The sequence below is a fragment of the Thermobia domestica genome, chromosome 18, assembly GCF_964235325.1.
Source record: "Thermobia domestica chromosome 18, izTheDome1.hap1.1, whole genome shotgun sequence".
Classification (NCBI taxonomy): Eukaryota; Metazoa; Arthropoda; class Insecta; order Zygentoma; family Lepismatidae; genus Thermobia; species Thermobia domestica.
In genome coordinates, this window is record NC_137471.1 from 90,272,064 (window position 1) to 90,291,637 (window position 19,574).

General features: G+C 36.7%; 1 protein-coding gene across 4 annotated transcripts in view; it reads right to left on the reverse strand.

The window, feature by feature from the left end:
* Window positions 1-19,574, reverse strand: part of Src64B (Tyrosine-protein kinase Src64B) — a 371,393-nt gene that overhangs the window by 150,877 nt on the left and 200,942 nt on the right. Inside the window, exon 1 of one of the 4 annotated variants that reach the window (XM_081745059.1) lies at window positions 1,973-2,112. The exons of the other annotated variants lie outside the window; for them this stretch is intronic. The gene's annotated coding sequence lies outside the window, so the exon portion shown is untranslated. Of the gene's footprint in view, window positions 1-1,972; window positions 2,113-19,574 lie in introns of those variants that run through there. 4 annotated transcript variants of the gene reach the window in all.

A 19,574-nucleotide genomic window follows, 5' to 3' on the forward strand; every position in this document is an offset into this window, starting at 1 on the left:
AACAGGGTATGTGGGGATCTAAACTACATGTTACTTGAACAAGCTAGTCTTATTTACACGGAAATATGACTACTTACGAAAAAAATTTAGGCAATTTTAGAAATGCTTGGTGACGTCCCTCAGAGCCACCACTGAAGGAAAAAGTGGAGTTTAGTGGAGTTTATAGTTCACAGATTAGTGCAGAACCAATTGTGCTCGAATCCTTATCACTGCATGATTTTACATAATTATGAAACCAAAATTAAACAGAACAGGGTAGACCAACATTTTTTGATTGTAGATACTATGTTGATTAAATATAATGCAGAGATATCTGAATACATTGTTTGATGAGAATCTGTGATTATATTGAGAAGTGGTTGCGGAAAATGAGCACTTTACGCATAAAGAACACTAAAAGATACATAGCCGATATATTTCACAACGAAATCTGTAGTAAATAGTTTTATTTACTGTAATGTAAAATAATTAAGTTTAACAGAAATATTGTCTTCCTTTGCATAACAAGAATGAATGGAAAGAAAAATTATAATAGATATATTGCGCAGTATTTGAAAAATCAATTAGTATTAAAGGTTTGAAAGTGCTTTAAATGTATTCGAAAGTGTTTCAATACTGAGAGGTGTAGAAAATAGGGCACAGATGAGGGGAAAAACAGAGGATTCAGCTTGCGGCGGGCAGTTTCCTGAAATTGATATGTACGTCAAGAAATTGAATTCGCTTTTTTTCTACGTGGATGGGTAGGGATTCCTGTAAATTTGTGAGACTTCTACACAAACTCAAAAGAAACACGCTCGTTTATTTTGATCGTGGAAGCTGAAGCATGGTCTCTTTGGATTTCCGAGGGAACAGTATCTCAAGTGTAAATTTTGCGATACGTAATGGACGGGGACTAGTTCCTTCACGCAAGAAATAGCGGTCCGTATTTTCCTATTAAACTTTCCAAACTCTTATACTCGAAAGAAACACGTTCCTTTATTGTTGTTCATGAAAGCTGAGGCATGATCCTTTGGATTTCCAGTGGAACAGTATTGCAATTGTAAATTCTGCGATACGTAATGATCGGGGAACTGTTCCATGACGCAAGAATTATCGGTCCGTATTTTATTAAACATTCCCAAAGCGAACACTTCTTGCTTTGCTTGAGAGGGGTTATGCCCGTATCTGTTAGGTACTCTCCCCTAGACTTTTGCCTCACCGAACACCATTTACTCCGTCTTTTTGGTAATAGGATTCCAAACTAAACGTTTACTGCAATACTGTGAGAAGGGGGTTATGCCCGCGTTTGATGCTAGTAGGGTCCCCCAACAAAATAGTTTCTCCCTTAATGAAGACCATTTAGTGCGTCTTTTTTGGTAATAGGATTCTAAACTGAACGTTTATTGCAATACTGGGAACGGCCTCTATGCCCGTATCTGTTAGGTAGTTTCCCCTGGACTTTTGCCTCACCGAAGACCATTCACTGAGTCTTTTTGGAAATAGGATTCCAAATTGAACATTTACTCAATACTGCGAGAAGGGGTTATGCCCGCGTTTGATGCTAGCAGGGTTCCCCAACTAGTTTTTGCTTTACTGAAATACGGGGCTTTATGCACGTCTTTCTTGCTATTAAACATTCCCTACTGAATACTTATTGCAATCCTGCGAGGTGTTATGCCCGCGTTTGATGCTAGTAGGGTCCCCCAACTAAATAGCTTTTGCTTTACTGAGAGGAGGCATTAATATCCGTATTTAGCCCAATAGTTCAACTTAATGTTAAGATTACCAGAGCATACATGCATATTTATGGCGGTATTGAAAATGCCTCTATCTTGTGGGTGAGAGAAACCTAGCGCATGGAAGACATGTCTTGCTTCTGTTAGTAATAATTAATTCCACACATTAAGATTGAAATAGCGAATGTGCTGACGCTTTGTTATGCATTGAAAACGTAATAAATACTATTTATTGCAATAAACAGTATTATACTCACCTTAAAATATAGCATTATACGGAACACTGTCAGATGCGTGTGCACTGAAGAACATCCACCGCCCAACTAACCTGTAATTTAGATTCTGCCGCTAGATGTGTCTGCTAGTAGCGGTGGCGCGATACATTATAGGAACTGATATAACGTGCATTTGGCGCGTGCTGGGATTTCCATTCACGTCAGCGTACGTAGATGATCGTGGAGAACCTCGCCTTGTCTGCTAAGCAGTTGTTTTAAAAATAAATACAATATATAAATTTTAAAAGAGAAATAAAGAGCTAAAATATTCATTCAAGACTATTGTATTACAAAGAAGTCTTGCTGAACCGAGTGGTGGTAACAGCATTAAGGAAAGGCAGCCTTCTTAATTTCAACTCCAAAAATATCGACGCAGAAACGTCATTTATCTTCTTTTTCTTATCTTCCGCATACGTTTAATAGAATTTTTCTCTTGTTAATATCCCAATAATATGCGTGTTGCATACAGGTGAAACATCTTCAACACTAGGTCATGCTATAATACTCCAAGCACGGTTTCCAATGACTTTGGGGCAACATTCATACAATCATGAGCAAAATCGTGAAAAGATCCTTCTCTACATCCGTCGCACATTAATGTGTCGTTGAAACCCCATTTTTCAATAGCCTCCTTGATATATTCACGATCCACTTTTTGACTATTACAACAATCTAAATCTCGAAATCGTGATGTTCTTGATAACAACTGGAGATGGTGGTGGAGTTGGTAAAACTGTTAGCACTGGTGATTCTATTGCATCAATCTATTGATTCTATTGCATCATATTCATCTGACGATGTTTCGTATATTTCTATTTCATCATCAGATAATGCTTCAGTGTTAGCATCGCAAGGTTCCTCTTTCTCAAAGGAATGCATGATGTCTCTATATATATTTCCCGCTATAAGCCGTATTTAAAGTATTTTCATATCCTCAAGGTAATCACGTGTTCACCATTCGCGGCACCAAACTTTTTTCTATTACTATGTCGACATTCTGTGATGTCTACCCATCGTGGCGATCTTCTTTTGTATTTGTCTTCATGTTTTAACACGTACCTGTAAGGTCATTACCCGACAACGTCGTCATTCACTCTTACCCAACAGGTTTCCAAAAAGCGCGCGGAAAGCTCAGTTCGTCGCTTGAGTTCAACAGCAAAAGATTACGAAAACCATGCTCTGTATATGTACAAGTATCAAGAGTTTCCGGAAGTTCTTAACAACGAGTACGCTATGCATACGATCCCTCAAAATACAAGTTGCTAAGCAAATAATTGAATTAAAAATAAAGATATGTCCTGCATGAATAAAGTTTGTTCTCTCCTCATTTTTAATATGATCACAGCATAGTTGTTCTACGGAGTATGCCTTAGCATCGAACCAATTAAAAAATAATTTGATCACTGCATAGGTGTTCTAATCAGCTTCATATCAAATCGAAAGAATAAATAATTAACGAGTTTTTAGTATTTCAGAACATTTTTACGAGTATGCTTTGGCATACGATCCGACACACATTGTTTCCTATAGAAACGATCATTATAAAGAAATTACGTGATACAGGTCATTCAACTTTTCTAGAAACCCTTCTAATCTTTCCAGGAACCAGTCTGACCACCTAACGGTCGGGTAATATATCTTTAACCTCCTAATTACTTGTCCGATCACACCTGGCAAGAAAATATTCAGAGTACCAGTTTAATAAGACCATCTGCTGTTCTATTGTTGTGTACAAGAAGCGACGATACTACTTTGCTGTCAGCAGTTAATCATTATTATAGCGGAAAATCTGAGGGTGATACGAAAAAATTGACTGCATTTTAGTTTTCAGGACGTTTGATTTAGTAAGGGTTGCATTGTTTTATATCTGCATATTTTTGAAAGTTGAAATTCGTAGGTGTGTTATCAGTGTTACGAAGTTTATTACTGAAACTATATATAAAATTTAATCCGTGGCTGCTATTACTTGTTATCGATAGTTTTAAATTAAGGTGCAATAGATTTCTCCTTTATTTCTTGCTTCTTCACTAATCTTACTAACAAGCAAGCAACAAAAATAATCAAAAGAGGGCGCTAGTGTAACCTATGTGCAGGAGAATGCTGAAGCACACCCGTCGTAACGACAGATTTACGTTTATTTGTTTCACAGTCTGTGCTTCTTAAAGACATGTTTCTTGGGGAGGCACTGCCCCCTCCCCAGAGGAAACCAAAAGAATACGTCTATAATATAAATAGAATAGTACCATCGGTGTCCCCGGAATACTGTGAGAGACTCCCCGGAACATTTTTTCTGAAAAAAAAAAAACTACTCGTGTGCGTTTCCATGCTGTGAAAACAGTTAATAGGGACTTACAATTATTATATCATTGAAATATAACTGAGGTAAGTTTCAGTGATCAATATATAAACAATGTATCTCAAATATGAAGTCAGTGATTTTTGAAAGAATAACATAATCAGAAATAGTACATGTTAATAAAATATCAGGTAAAATATTATCGTATATCATTGAGTGTTACCGAAACAATGAAGATGAGTTCATTTTCTTTAATTCAAGTATTGCCTTCAGTAAGGACGACTTTTTATAAGAAATTATACGCAGGTTTTATGCTTTATTCAGTCATATTTTATATATGTATATACATATATGTTCTACAGACCTTGGTGCAAGTCAGTTGTAAACCTGGGGCCCCGCAAAATGTTTCCAATCGGGTTCGCACCACCTAAGGCCGGCCCTGAGCAAATCATATTTATTATTGAGTATATTGCGCACGCGTAATGATTCGTGTATCTTGAAAAGCTAATAAACGCTCTTCATTGTGTTCGCACAATCACTTTATATTTTTATACTATGAATCATTTAATGCTAGAATAGTGAGATGCAAGACTTAGGTGGACTAATACCAGCTACGAACGCTTCTAAGTTTCTAGTCTCGTATCATTTTTTAAAAATAATTCTTGTCTCGACTATTGTTACGAGAATATAAACTAAAGAAGAATACATGTGAAACATTTTCCCTCCTTATCTTTTATACGTGTGATAAAGCACAAGAAACTGAAGGAGATAAAATTCAAAATCCATGCTCAGAGATTACAGGTTTTCTATTATTTACTTAACGTATCATCGCACATTTACAGAGCTAGATTCAGTTACATTGAGGAGAATTCAATGTACAACTATAACGTGCATGCGCAACCGATTGCTGTGAGATTGCCACGAGACAAGCAATAGTATATCGTTAGTTACGCAGTAGAGCAATGTGGTCGAGCACAGTCTGATGCCGCCGAAACTGAAGATTCTGGAAGTAGTTCATTGTGGGCCTTTCCGTCGGTAAGTTTACGACGTCACGCATTATAGAAATTTTAATGTGCGAAATTTACGTGAAGATGGTGCCACTGTGAATCGTCTTGTACGGAAATAAGTTCTGGGCAAACCACACCGACACGAGCAGCTAGGAACCGACCTCCCATGAAGAGGGCTCCATCGCTATTGCATGTGATTCGGCGTATGGGGACCTCCGAAAACCCCACGCACAATGTGTGCAATGGCCAGCAAATGCCGAACATTGTAGGCTACAATCAATCGCACCGTTCACAGGGATTTATACCTACTGGTCGTTCGTAAGAGCAGTGTGCACGCCCTGAAACCGTGTCATGCGGCTGAGTGAAAAAAGAACTGCACAAAGGTGTATAAATATCTCGCGGGAGATTGGAAGTTTGTTATTACCCTTGATGAGGCATAGTTTTACCTCACAGACTGTGGTAAAGTTTGTGCCATTACATCACTGCAGAGTTTCTCAAAAAGATTCATGATTGTGGCCAGCTTCTCGTACAGGGGCAAACTCTCTCCGAAAGGTCGACCGAAGTGTCAAAATCAATGCTGTGTGCTACCACACTCATGTCCTGATTAAATGTACCAGCATGAAATCTCCGTATTGTATGGGCAAGACGTGGATCAGGTTAAAGAATCCAACTACACGGCGAAAACATCAATGGAACTCTTTCGCAGTATGGAACAGGAAAATGGAATTGCTGCAATTTCCTTGTTACATTAGTGTCAAGAGTCCAGATGGTATGCTAATGGACTATTATGCTTTAGGACTCTTCAAGCGGTGCCTATTCCATCAAGTTCGCACAGTCTCCGGCCTGTGGAAAGTCTCTAAAGAGGAATGGGATTTAATACTTGAACCAGCTGCAACGTAGTATCCTGCAGTGGAAACTTCAATGCAATAGTCAATAGACGTGGTCTGCAGATCGAACACAACCAGTAGTGGAAACATGACATTTACTACTTAAGAGGCACACAAATTCGGTTCGATGTAACTGAATCAACCTCTGTGCTGAAGTAACCTGTTTTATAATACAGATTATGACCTATTGAAATTCTAGTTTGAAATAACGTTCCTGCAATAAATAAATGCCTTTTCCTTATTAAAAAAAAAGTTTTGGAAATTTCCGGTTTTTACTATATACACTCCAATTTGTTTCTTGAACTGAAATCTGATGAGTACTTTAAAATGGGAAGGGCAATAGGTGGCAAATTTAACTACCAAATTACGGAACACAACGCCCTATAAAAATGTGTTTCCTAGTACATTTTTGGTGGTGGTGGTGGTGGTGGTGGGGTTCTTCGATATCAGTATGGGAGTCTGCAGGAAACATTGATCCATAGGTGTGTTTGTAAACTTTCAAATATGAGAAATCAAATAATGCGGATTGGTTCGCAACCATATTTGCGTATATATATTTTAATTTACTATTTTATCTGCACATTTAAAGAAAAAATGAGTATCGTGGGAAAGAGAATTTATTTTACTTAAACTTCATTGTTAATATGAGTTTAAATACATTAAAGTAAGCTTGTAACGTAAGTAAATGATGACAAAACACCAGTTAAAGACGTTCACCCTCCAGACATACGCAACCGCAATTAGAATCGACCGCAATGCTGGGTGGACAACAAACAGAGGGGAACGAGCTGAGATAAGGTTATCCAATTAACAAACTAGCAAGGGTGTGGAGGTTGTGCCAGAAACACTTTAGTAATATTACACTTTTCCTTCCTCTCTATACACCGAATATCGAGATTTGTTGGCAATGAAAGCATCACAAATATGTGACATACAGAAAATTCCACTTGGTTTATGCCTGCTATTTCGCTGCCTTTCATTAACTCAGTGTTTCACGACACACGAACCACACTGATGTTTCAAATAACTTTACTCATTACAGGGGCGTCAGATATATTTCAAGTAGAAAATGTAATCACACTCGATGATAGATGCAATCTTAGTTTCCTTCTTTTTCCTACAAAGCCGAGATTAGATGTTTTATGGCGCGAAAAAAAGAAGCTAAAATTACTTGTTGGGTGCTCTCGCTTTTGAAGATAGTTTCCTTAATATTCTCTATTTACTTCGGTCTGAATGTGTACTCCCATAACGATGCTACTATATAACATTATCATCGATTACTCGATTTTACTTTGAAAATAGTGTTTAAAAAATTTTAACGAACTACTTCCGTACTTTCTGAGTCGTACAACTGAATAGTGTATCAACTAAGTTGGTAATACTCAACTAATATGTTGAGAGGTCAAGTTACTACTCAATATTGCATCCTCGGCAAACTGAAGGTTCAAGCCAACATAATGTGTGAAAAAGCAGCATTATGTTTAAATACCCTTTCACTCACGTTTCCAGGATGCAGGTTAGAATTATACGATTGAAAAACGGTCAACAAAAATACATGAAACAAAACTACCATACAACTTATTAGGTTCAATATAAATAGTACATATCGTATACTTTTTTTTCTTTGTTTCTTTCTTCCTTTTCGAACCAACAACTCGGTTGTTCGGAAGTTCCCATTTATTAGTCTAGTATTCCTACTGTTTACAATTATCACAGTAACTAAATGTATCTTTTTCTAGAAATGGGCGTGAGACGAAAATTGGAAGACGCTTTTTGGAAAATTTCATTTCTTGCAGTCTCGCGTCTAAACTCTGAATTTTGATGTCCACTCTTATAAGGATTGTTCAACTAACAGACTGAGTGTATAAACTTACAATGTACATGCTGTATAGCATGTACTATATCACAACGAAATACTACTTATGACATTTCGAAAAGTCCGCAGATAAGCATTTCCATCATATGTGCAACTGACCTAACACTGAATAATTTTCTCAACAGTCTCAGCAAAGAAGGATGCTACCTGCTCTTGAACTACTCTTAAGCAATTACTAACTGCTTGATCAGAGGCGGAACTCATTCTCCACGGCTTCTTCAACGGGTCCACGATAGTCACACAGGAAAGGACTTGTAGATGACTTTAGATACCAACCAAAACTGTATAGTGTCCATATTATGTCGGCAGAATGTGGGCGTGCATTATCGTTGAATATAAGCATGTCCAGTGACTGCTTCCCCAGCTTTGTTTTGATCCTTTGGAGCTCGCGAAAGATGTCACATGAACGTTGAATGTTGAGAATGGCACCGGACGACCATCCAGCCGAAGCACTTGACTTATGAGTAGGATGATGCAAATGACTTGTCCCGGTCATTGTGGGCTCCAAACGGTTGAAACGGTAGCATCATGTTTCACTATCAGTCACCACTTACTCCACTTACGGGTTTCAACTGAATCGCAACGGTTATCGAAGGAATTAAAAGTAAAATTTTATAAACGCACATTTGGTAAAGGTTTATGGAATTTGCCGATCGCACTGCAGTGATTTGAAAGCAGGTCGCTGATGTGTAAAACAGACTAGAGGTTCTTCAAGGTTGAGAAAAACATGGAGAAACATGAATAGGGGAATTTAGAAAGCCACACAATGTTTAACACTAACCGAAACATGAGTCTCTGAGACCCAGTGCTAAATTTTAAAACACAATGGTGGCACTCCTGGTTGCTCGGGAAAGTTTAATTTATGAGGTTCTTTTATTCCACACTTTCATATATCAGTGTATATATATGGGTCGTTTGCAAATAGATTGGCCTTTTGAAGTCTTTCAATAGTAGGTTAAAAAATTGTTTTTAAAAATGAGTTCTTTTCGAGAGACATATTATTTATAAGTATATCAATCTGGTAATCGGTATTTTTTACATAGTTCGTAATGATTTAATATATTTTGAGATGAAAGATGAATAGAAATGTCATTCTCCTGGGTGTCCCTATGTACAATTATTACTAATAACTCTTGTATATTTTCTTTTGATGTCAATTCTATTTCATAAATTTCACATACAATATTTGAAATATATGGCACTTTTTCAATTCAAAAAGAGAAAGCAAAAAAACTATTTTCATAATAGTTTCTATAACATCAAACTCTGTCCTTAAAATTTCTGTCATTCTCCTGGGTGATTTCTCTTCTCTTTCAAGATCACATTTGATTACATGTACAAAATCGTAAGAGTTCATTTTTATACAGATAGTACCTTCTATATCTGTGATATTGGCAACACTGTTCAACCTGCGTGTTGCGTCAGCCAGTTTCTGAGTAAGTGTACTGCGAAGTAGGTGTGTGATTCTTTGCAGCATTTCCAGTCATTCTTCTGGTAAGTCACTTTAGTTTGTTTTTTACAATATATAAATTAATTAGCTTTCTTGAGAGAGACAAAACATATATGTTTAAAATGAGTACATCATTTCATGTAACAGGTAAATACGATGTAAGATTTTAACGAAATGTTACCGAAATGCCATTCTCCTGTCATAATTACGCAGTCATTCTTCTGGCATTTTCGTGCCAGGAGAATGACCGACTAACCAGGAGAATGGCAACTGCTACGTGATCAGGAGTCAGAGCACTCAGACGTTACTTATAAGGAATCTGAAGTGGACTTCCTTGTCACTTGCAGATGGCGAGAAAGAAGCAAAGTAATGAAGAGCGTCTTCGGAAAAAAAGGGAAGCTGAACGTCGAAGATATGAGAGACTGAAGCAAAAAGCTGCGGAGTGTCCTTCCTTCGCTGCAGAATTGAAAGAAAAGTCCAGAATGAAATACCAAAGAAGACGGAAGAAAGGACAGGTTAAACTCATCAAAGAAATGTCAGAAAGGGAAAAGCGAATGAAGAGAAAACAGTGGCGTCAAAACACAGCAAGAATGAGACAAAGGCGGAGAGTAGCAATTAATACGACTATTTCTTGTGATATTATCCCACCAGACAGCGCTTCGGAACGGAAGGATGTTCCACATTCCCCAGAAATTGTAGCAGAAATTATAAAGACAACAGAACAGGAGAAAAAGAAAGTGAGAAGAGAAAAAAATCGCGAGTTGAGAGTAAAAGATGAAGTGATTAAATGTCTGAAGAGAAAGTTGGATAAATACAAGAAACGGCTGCAAAGATTGAAAACTAAATCTTCTAGGGAAATTAGCTCAAACAAAGAATCATTTTTAACTCCAAGAAAGAAAGTAGGAAAGCTCATAGCTTCAAGAAATAAAAGTGAAATAAGAAAAGGACTTCTCTTTGGTGAAGTTATTAATCAACAGTTAACACAATCAGTTGAGACAATGAAGGGTGGGGGTTCGGAGAGAAAAAAACGAATGTTACACTTAATAACCAGAGGAAAAATATTAAAAAAGTATCGGATGTTGTCCGCAGCTAGATTTCTGAAGAGAGGGCGCGTAAAAATGTTAGAGGCAGAAAATACCAGAGTGCGCAAGACAGCTACTCTGAAGCTTCAACAGGATATCATCTCGTTTTACGAGCAAGACAATGTCAGTAGAATATTCCCAGGAAAAAAGGATTATGTCAGTTCTAAGTGTGGAAAGCATCAACGAAGAGTATTGGAAGATAACATGACCACCTTATATACAAAGTATTTGAGAGATAACCCGGGAAGGAAATATATTAGCTATAGCACGTTCACCCGGCACCGACCAAAATGGGTGACGAAAATGACTATAGGTGAAAGAGAGATGTGCAAATGTGTGAAGCATTCAAATATGGAAATGTTAATCAAAGCTCTCTATGCATATGGCTGTTTAGATGTGTCAAAACCAGACTCGGTGTTAGAAACAATTTGCTGTGACTCGCAAGAGGAACAATGTTTATTAAGAGAATGTGAAAGATGCAACAAGAAAACAATCATTTTCAAGGAATTTGATGATCATGAAGCCGAATATTCAAAATGGATCACAAAAACTGAAAATTATACAGATAGCAATGGATCGGTCAAATCGGTGAAAAAAGTTGTTAAAGAAAAAATAAATACGACAGTTTCAAAAATAGCAAATGAGTTAATAGAAACAGTAGATGAATTTTCGAAGCATGTGGCTCGAGTAAGACACCAACAAAATAGTTTGAGATTGCAAAAAGAGACCATAACTCAAAGACAAGCAATAATTCACATGGATTTTAGTGAGAATTATGCGTGTAAATATTCAGAAGAAATACAGTCATTTAACTTTGGAGGATCAAGACAACAAGTGGCAATGCACACGGTGGTCGTTTATACCCGCGACAAAAATGAGTCTAACATTAATATACGAAGTTTTTGTACTCTGTCCAGTAACCTTCTACATGGAGTACCTGCGATTTGGGCCCATCTTCAACCAGTGATGAAAAAACTGCCTCCGACTATAGATATAATCCATTTCTGGAGTGACAGCCCTGTTACTCAATATAGGAATAACTTGATGTTTAGTGTTTTGTGCAGTGATTTTTTTGAAATGTACCCAAACATATCTAAAGCCACCTGGAACTATCATGAAGCTGGTCATGGTAAAGGCGCACCAGATGGCATTGGAGGCACGTGCAAACGAGTGGCAGACAACCTAGTAGCACAGGGTAAGGATATTGCAAACTCAGCAGCTTTAGTCAAGTGTTTAAAAGAGAGCATGCAAAGTGTAATCATTGAAGAGATATCATCGGATGATATTAAACAAATGCAGCGTAAATTATCCAGGAGAAAGGTAAAAAAATTTAAAGGAACCATGTCTGTACATCAAGTGGTCACTGAAAAGGACACAAGTAACAGACGATTACTCAGAATGAGAATGCTGTCTTGTTTTGATTGTACAGGCTATTGTTATCACTATGAATTAGGCCAGTACTCTAATTCTCAAATTCCAACCAAAGATAAACTCAGAGTTGAAGACATTTATAGTAGTGATGATGATGCATCTTGTGCGAACGTTGCTACTTCGGGACGCATTAAAGAGGGAACATTTATTCGCGTTAATATAACGGGTAGGAAAAGGTCATTTCAGTACATTGCACTGTGTAGAAGTAATGTGAAGGATGGTGAAGTGAATATTGAGTATCTTATTCAATGTGATAAAGACACGAGACTATGGAAGAGGAACCTCAATGGTATTACTTACAGTTGTAATGTTCATGCAGTTACTGAAGTTCTTCCACAACCAGAAATTATTGTAAAAGGACAGCGTGAGTTCTATAAATTTTAAGTATAGAATAGTAAAAAGTACTCTGTGTTAAGTTCTTTTAAATTTAATAATACATTTACTTCTTTAGTATTGTAAAAGCTAATGATCGGTCTCTTACATTTATTATTGAATACCGACAAAAGTCACACTCTTTTAGATAAGATCTTGTTTTATAGAAGTTATGTGAAAAATATATCAATTGCATTAAATTTATACTTTCCAACAAACAAAGCTTGTATGATGAAACGGTATGTTTATTTTCAGACTTCTTGTCTTATAGCCGTCGAGTTTCAAATTAGAATTTGTGCCATAGGCTATATTCTTTAAGCTAGCATGTTGCTGTTCCTAGTTTCGCACATAGAAATGTGAATTTAAATTAGATTGAACGACTGTGATGTTACTGTTATATATCATTTTCTAAAACATGCAATATATTATATACGTTTGTATGCATCTTGTAATTAAAACTAGGTATTATGTCATACATATCGCTTTATTATTTTATGTTCCCCATATTTTTATATAATAATATAATTTTAAACTTTTTTCACGCTCTGACTCCTTAGTTTTTAACTATAGTTAAAGATTATCCTTGTATTAACGCTTAAGGTTATGTGAGTCTCTGGCTGCCAGTTATAAACATAAAATTTAAAAAATTATGTCATTCTCCTGGCTTCGCTGTCATTCTCCTGATGCATGGATTTTCCTTTTTGCTGTAAAAATTGTGAAATTCTTAATAAATGAGTTGGCCTCGACCATGAACGGTTTATATTTTTAGTGCGTATGATGAGTGCTAATTATGAGAATGATATTTTAATTATTTAAGTTTCGCCGTTTTTAGTCTCCAAAAAGCCAATTTATTTGCAAATGACCCATATATATATATATATATATATATATATATATATATATATATATATATATATATATATATATATATATATATATAAACCTTAAATACATTTCAAAGTAAATATAACACAAAACTGACTTATAGGTCTCTGAGACCTTGTATTTCTCTTAACGTGTTTCGGTTAAAGTGTTTACTTCACAATAACTACTAGTCACCGAATGTCACCGTAAGTTTGAGGTTACAGATTCCGTTCAGCAACAAGATCATATGAAACATGGACCTACAGCTTAACGTAGGATCCGAACAATGTGAGCTTCCGCCGGGTATCCCGCTCAGAAAACTCATCCTAAGCATATGGCCACGCTGTAGAGAATTTTTAGCCCGGGCCCGGCCCGAGCTCATGCGATAATCAAGCAAGCCCGAATTACAGAAATTTTATAATGAACGCAAAATTTCATTTTTATTTACAGCAATTAGAAGTTGTACTTTAAAAGCTCTCCAAAAAGAACGGTTCAATAAATATCGTTGTACAGTATATTTACAAAGTTAGGCCCGAAAAGCCCCGAGAAATATGGCAGTATATTTAAAAATTTACGGCCTGAGACCGGCCCAGGCTCGAAGTGATATATACTTTGTAGGCCCGAGTCCGGCCCGCGGGCCGGGTCGGCCTTAAGCCCGCACGGTCGACCCGAGCCCGTGCAGACCTCTACCACGCGAGAGCTCAAATACTATCTATCGCTACAGCTTGGAGGTCTGCAATGAGCGGGACAGGTCACAGGGATACATTGCGTCTGACAGAACTATGAGGTATCCAGTAAGTGTACTTAGTGCATTTAAAGTTCTTTTTTATGTAAAAGTTACAAGAATACTTTGGCGTAAGCTCGCTCGAATGTTCGATGGATGGGTGGCCATATCCACACTTTGAGCACTTTTTTTTAATAGATTGGTGAGAACAATGTGGATAACTTCCAAGATTTACGATTCTAAGGGTACCTACGATTCACAAAAAATGTTTTTATGAAACAATGGTGCACTTAAGATTAATGATCATGTTCTTGCTGGGAGAGGCGTCATTTCAGACTTCGCTTGAGCGGGGCAAGAGCACCACAGACATAAGACTTTCACGTCTTGTATTAGTATATTAGTAAACAATCGATTAAAGTATACGTATTTCTCAAACTCCGGGGGGAAATTGCCCCCTCTTGCCCCCTAAATGACGTCCCTGCTAGCTGGGTGCATAAATTAAGAAATAAAGGTACACATGTGTGAATTCTATTGGTTATATAAAGACGCATGAAATTTTCCCGGTAAGTTCTTCGAAAACATGTGTTTCTTCGAGTTCTTCGAAAACGTCAGAGGACATATGCGATACTTTACTGAGAAGAGTGGAAGGAAGAATACGAATTTCCGAGCAGATATAATAAACAGACTGATCCTCTCGTTTCGAATATTAATATACTTGTAATCAGTCTTTTGCTGTTAGTTACAAAATTTCAAACCCGAAGTTGAGGTCACGATCTGATTTATTTACGGCCACAAAATGCTAGGAGACACTGTCTTTCTAAATTTCGAATACTTCGGTTTATTTAATATTTTTTAATCCAGCATTTAAAGCTAATTTACACTAGAACACAAAGAACAATAGGAAAGAAGCGAAAAGAGGTCGCTCAAGATATCTTTAAAAAGTTCTCTCTCGGAAGTCGCCTTTTGTAAACTAAGAAAAATTAGACAAACTTTTGTCAGGATAGCCCGTCACTTGATTCAACCCCGATACTTCCCGACAGCAAATAAGAAAACTAACCTCTAGCCATCACCAGCACACTGATCTTACAATGACTTTACCTAAGGTATTAACTACAAAACTGTATAATTCCTATTTCTGGAAATCAGCACTGATTTGTGAGAAAACTACGAAGCTATTTTTTTTTTCAGAACGTTAAGTTATACAATAGTTAAAAAAGTACTTCGATAAAAAAAAGTATTGAATGTTGCGCCCCATTAAAAAAAAAACAAACAGAAGCCACCAGACAATTATGAATTGTAGAAAATTGTCGTAAGCTCTAGTTATAGACCCATAAACGAATACTGTTACTTCTATCGCTGTAGTCAGTACAATGATAAATGCGTATTTTTCTCGATCTCGGATTACCTTCCAAAAAATAGAGGTGACAGAAATACGTTATTCAGCCTAGTCTTATCTTTCATTGCAATATGTAATGGAAAGCATAACAATTGTTTGTTTTTTACGCCCAGCTTCGATTTATGTATTCAGAATTTCAGTCTGAGCTTCCTTTTATTTATGTTGTTTGCGTCAGTAAGTAGTTAAGAACATTCTAAATGTTACCACGACTCGTAATGAGGACTATCCTTTATAATAATACCAGCTTGCATGAAATTGAATGATTAGTTGTATCCCTAATATTACCCAGAACAATTCGGGAATGTCGTAATTAGAACATCTATAAAAAAGGAAATAGTCGTCAACGCATCAAACCAGACAGTATCAAAGAGGGATGAAACTAGGTCTCGTAACAAAATCCTCCCCCAGCGTACCAACTGCTATGTTTTTCGCCAACCCCTCGCGTTAACTCCGATCGATATGTCGGAAGAGCGACACAGACACTGGATACTGATGGGGGTGGATGAATGGATGTACGGGCTCCACACAGGGATTGTTGACCAACTCAGATTCACTCATAGTTTTCGGAGATTGCCATTGTGACTTTTTGACTGGCGGAATAGAACCGAAGAATAGGATATAGCAAAGCTTACCGGAATAAATTTATTCCTTTGCACAATGCAGCAACGAACGATGTGGGACAGATGGTAGGCAACTGTCATCACCAATACTTCGAAAACAATACGCCGGCACAAGTTAATGAAACTCAATTAGTAGCCATCATGATGTATGCATGATTTAAAACGGATAATGGTGCAGCACGTGTGTATATGTTTTGCCAGGAAATAGCATGTCACGATAAAGCAAAGTAGCAGCTGATCTAAAGTATACATGCAGGTAATGGGAAAACTTAGTAACTTTCAGTATTGTCGAGATTTATCACATACATAAATGATCACTCGTTTTCATCTAAGAAATCTGTGAGTACAAAGTATAATATTCCCACATTTAGGAAAATACTGATATAAAATCTCACTATGTTAAATGAGCATTAGCATATTTAGTAATTATAGATTCCAATATTAGATATGAAATGAAGATAAAAACAGCATACGATAAAGTTCAATTTGTGCTGTTAAAATATATTATGTAATAAATAGACTATTTTCCAGGAAGAGATAGATCCCTAATATGTCAACAAAATTATTTTTCATAGTAACAAGAAAACAATTGTTTCGTAGTCAATAGGGTACAGGAGGGGCGGTGATTCAGTTCTTCCTATATTCATTGCATTTAATGGAATATTGTAACAAAATAACCTGAAGCAAAGAAAAGATACGGAAATCCGTGCCTCTATATCCCTCTTGGTTTGACTAATGTATTACCGCAGAGATATTCGCAATCGTTTCATAACCTTCAAAAAGAAAATTTAAAATATAAAACCCAAAATATAGTTCGTAGATATTGTTAAACCTTGAAACCAGTATCAGCTTCAAACTCTTGAAATGAAGATAACTCTGCACATTATCTTTGCAAGATATCGTGAGATTTTTCCTTGAAACTCAGCCGTTAAACATCACTTTTTTTTTAACCCATTCAAACATCTTAAAACTTGAATGGAGGTTAAGCAGTAAATCATGGTTCAGTGGTAGAGCGTTTAGCTCTGGTTGTTCAATCACATGCTATGCGAACTTCTGCTGGACATTATTGTCCGAGGTGCCACAAAGTTCTCCAGTTTCCTAGTAGCTGAAATACTCAACTCTTCGCACGGATAGAATAGGTTTATGAGAAATAATTGACAGCTTCATTACTTTGAAATCCCTTCCTTCCTTCCTTCCCCCTCCGTTAGCTTGCAAATTAAACTTGAAAAAACTGAAAAATCCAGCTCTACTCAAGCGATGTTAAAAGATGCATTTTAAGCGGTGTAATCTTTTCTGTCTTTCTTGACAAATTTAAACACCTCTTTCCCCATACGAGATACTTTTCAATAAAAATGTAATGTAAGAAACCCTCCTGGTCCTAGAAATTGCTCCCTTTCTCCTTTACAAGCAGAATTTTCAAAAACGCTTGAACATGGGTCAACTTCTTAAAATAAGTTTATATACTAAATTTTATTTGCGTAACGTGAGAGACTCGTGAGATATGGCACTCTATTTTGACAAATTTTAAACCCTCTTCCCCTTCCTTTAAGATACGCATTTCCAAAATTCTAAAACAGCTTGCGGTCTATTCCTTATAGTTATCTAGTTTATATAGTGAACAAACAAAATTTCAGCTTTATAAGGATCATCATTATTATTCCACCGAATTTCATTATTCACTTAAATATAACGTTCGTCCAGCTAAACTTACCTACAGGAGAACATGTTGCAGGTTTCAATAAATTTCGTTTGAACAAAGATTTCATCTTTTATATCAATTACTTGCAATGAACTTGGAATACTCATTCGCTAACGATGTTTATTTTCGCAAGTTTCGGGTGCATATTGATCTGCAAAATATTAGCGTACTTAAATATTTTCTCCCTAAATACATACACAGAACTATGTGAAGCCATCTCCGTTTAAATGCCGTTCTAATTACATCTTCATCAGGTGTTCTTGAAAACTGGTGTAGGCATAAATGGTCTATATTAACTTAATGCTTTGTTTCTGAAATCCTGTGTGGCAATAATGAAAAACGTGACAGCCTTGTAGATTTAATTTCTCTTCAACATTTCTTAAATGAACTGGTTCACCCTAACGTGTGTTCACAGAAAAAAGTAAAATCTCTCTAGCCGTCTCTATGTTGCTAACAGTAAACTATACATGTGTTTTCTCTCAAGTAAAATGGAACCTCCTTTAAGTGAAAGTGTTCTTTTTATTAATTTATATATTAATATCTTAAACTATCAAGTCGGTTCATTAGCTCAGGACCTTAATACAACCGCAGCTGTATTTGGTAGCCAACTGGTGGAATGTGTCGAGTCAACATTCGAACCATTATTGAGAGAGCAGAAGCTAAGTACCTTGCACGTCGGTACTCACTAGTTACCTAGTTAAACGGATTAGTATTTTAGTTTGCTAACAATGTATTTGGTATTGGTGGAAGTGAATTATTCAATTATGCCGCAATATAAAAGTTTAGTGTTATCAAAAAAAAAAAAAAAAAAAAAAAGTATAATACTTTCACTTGAACGTCAGTAAACTCCAGCTTTCTTTTCCAGTGACGTACGTTTCTGAGTTTTAACCTCTCTTCCTTGAGTAAGATGATACGCAAAAATTAATATTTACCCTATTATATATAACACCTGAAATTATACAGGGTGGCCATATTGATGGGACATATTTAAATTGTGAATACTGCGAGCAATAACAGTCATGCTTGTTTTTCATATAGCTTAACAAGATGTGTAAGGATGGGAGTTACTGATACACGTTTCTATCATTGTGCACAGATCGCCGTTTAAATTTCGTAGATCTTAAACGCGTTCTTCAGTAGTGGAACCTCCATTATCACAGCACAATGCAATTTGAAACATTTTAAGAAACGGGTAATACCAACCTGAAAGGTTATACTGCTGTTGACAACTTTGGTGAAACCACAAACGCGAACAAAACATCTCGATGGTCGCGTAGTGAAAGAAACATTGAACGTGTCCAATGTCAAGAACCACGGTTCAAAGAAGTAAACTTGGCAATTGCGCCATCAAGTGCATATTCCACATATTAGTGTGCAGCGAATTCTTGAAAAGGACTTACAACTCCAGTTACATGGTGCATAAATTGTTTGACCAAGAAAAGGTTCAACGAACCACATCCTGTGATTGGCTAATCAGCAAAGGTGATGATTTTGTGCGACATCTTATCACGTGCAACGAAGTCCATTTCCACTTCAGTGGTTATGTCAATAAATGAAACTGTCGATTCTGGGCTAGATAAAATCCACAATTGTTGTACGACACGCCATTGCACAGCGCCAAAGTTACTGTATGGTGTGCAGTGAATGAGTCATGCCTGTGTGATATTTTTTTTTTTTTTTTTTTTTTGAATGAACATACTGACAGTCACAGTCGCCGCTATGCGAACATTTTTCATTCCCGAAATGAGACGGATTAGTCTAAGGGACATGTGGATGCAGCAGGATGGTGCCACGAGTCATACTGCAGTAGTGTCGATGACAACTCTTCGACGACACTTCCTGACACGCCTCACCTCTTGATAGGGTTATATCCATTTGAC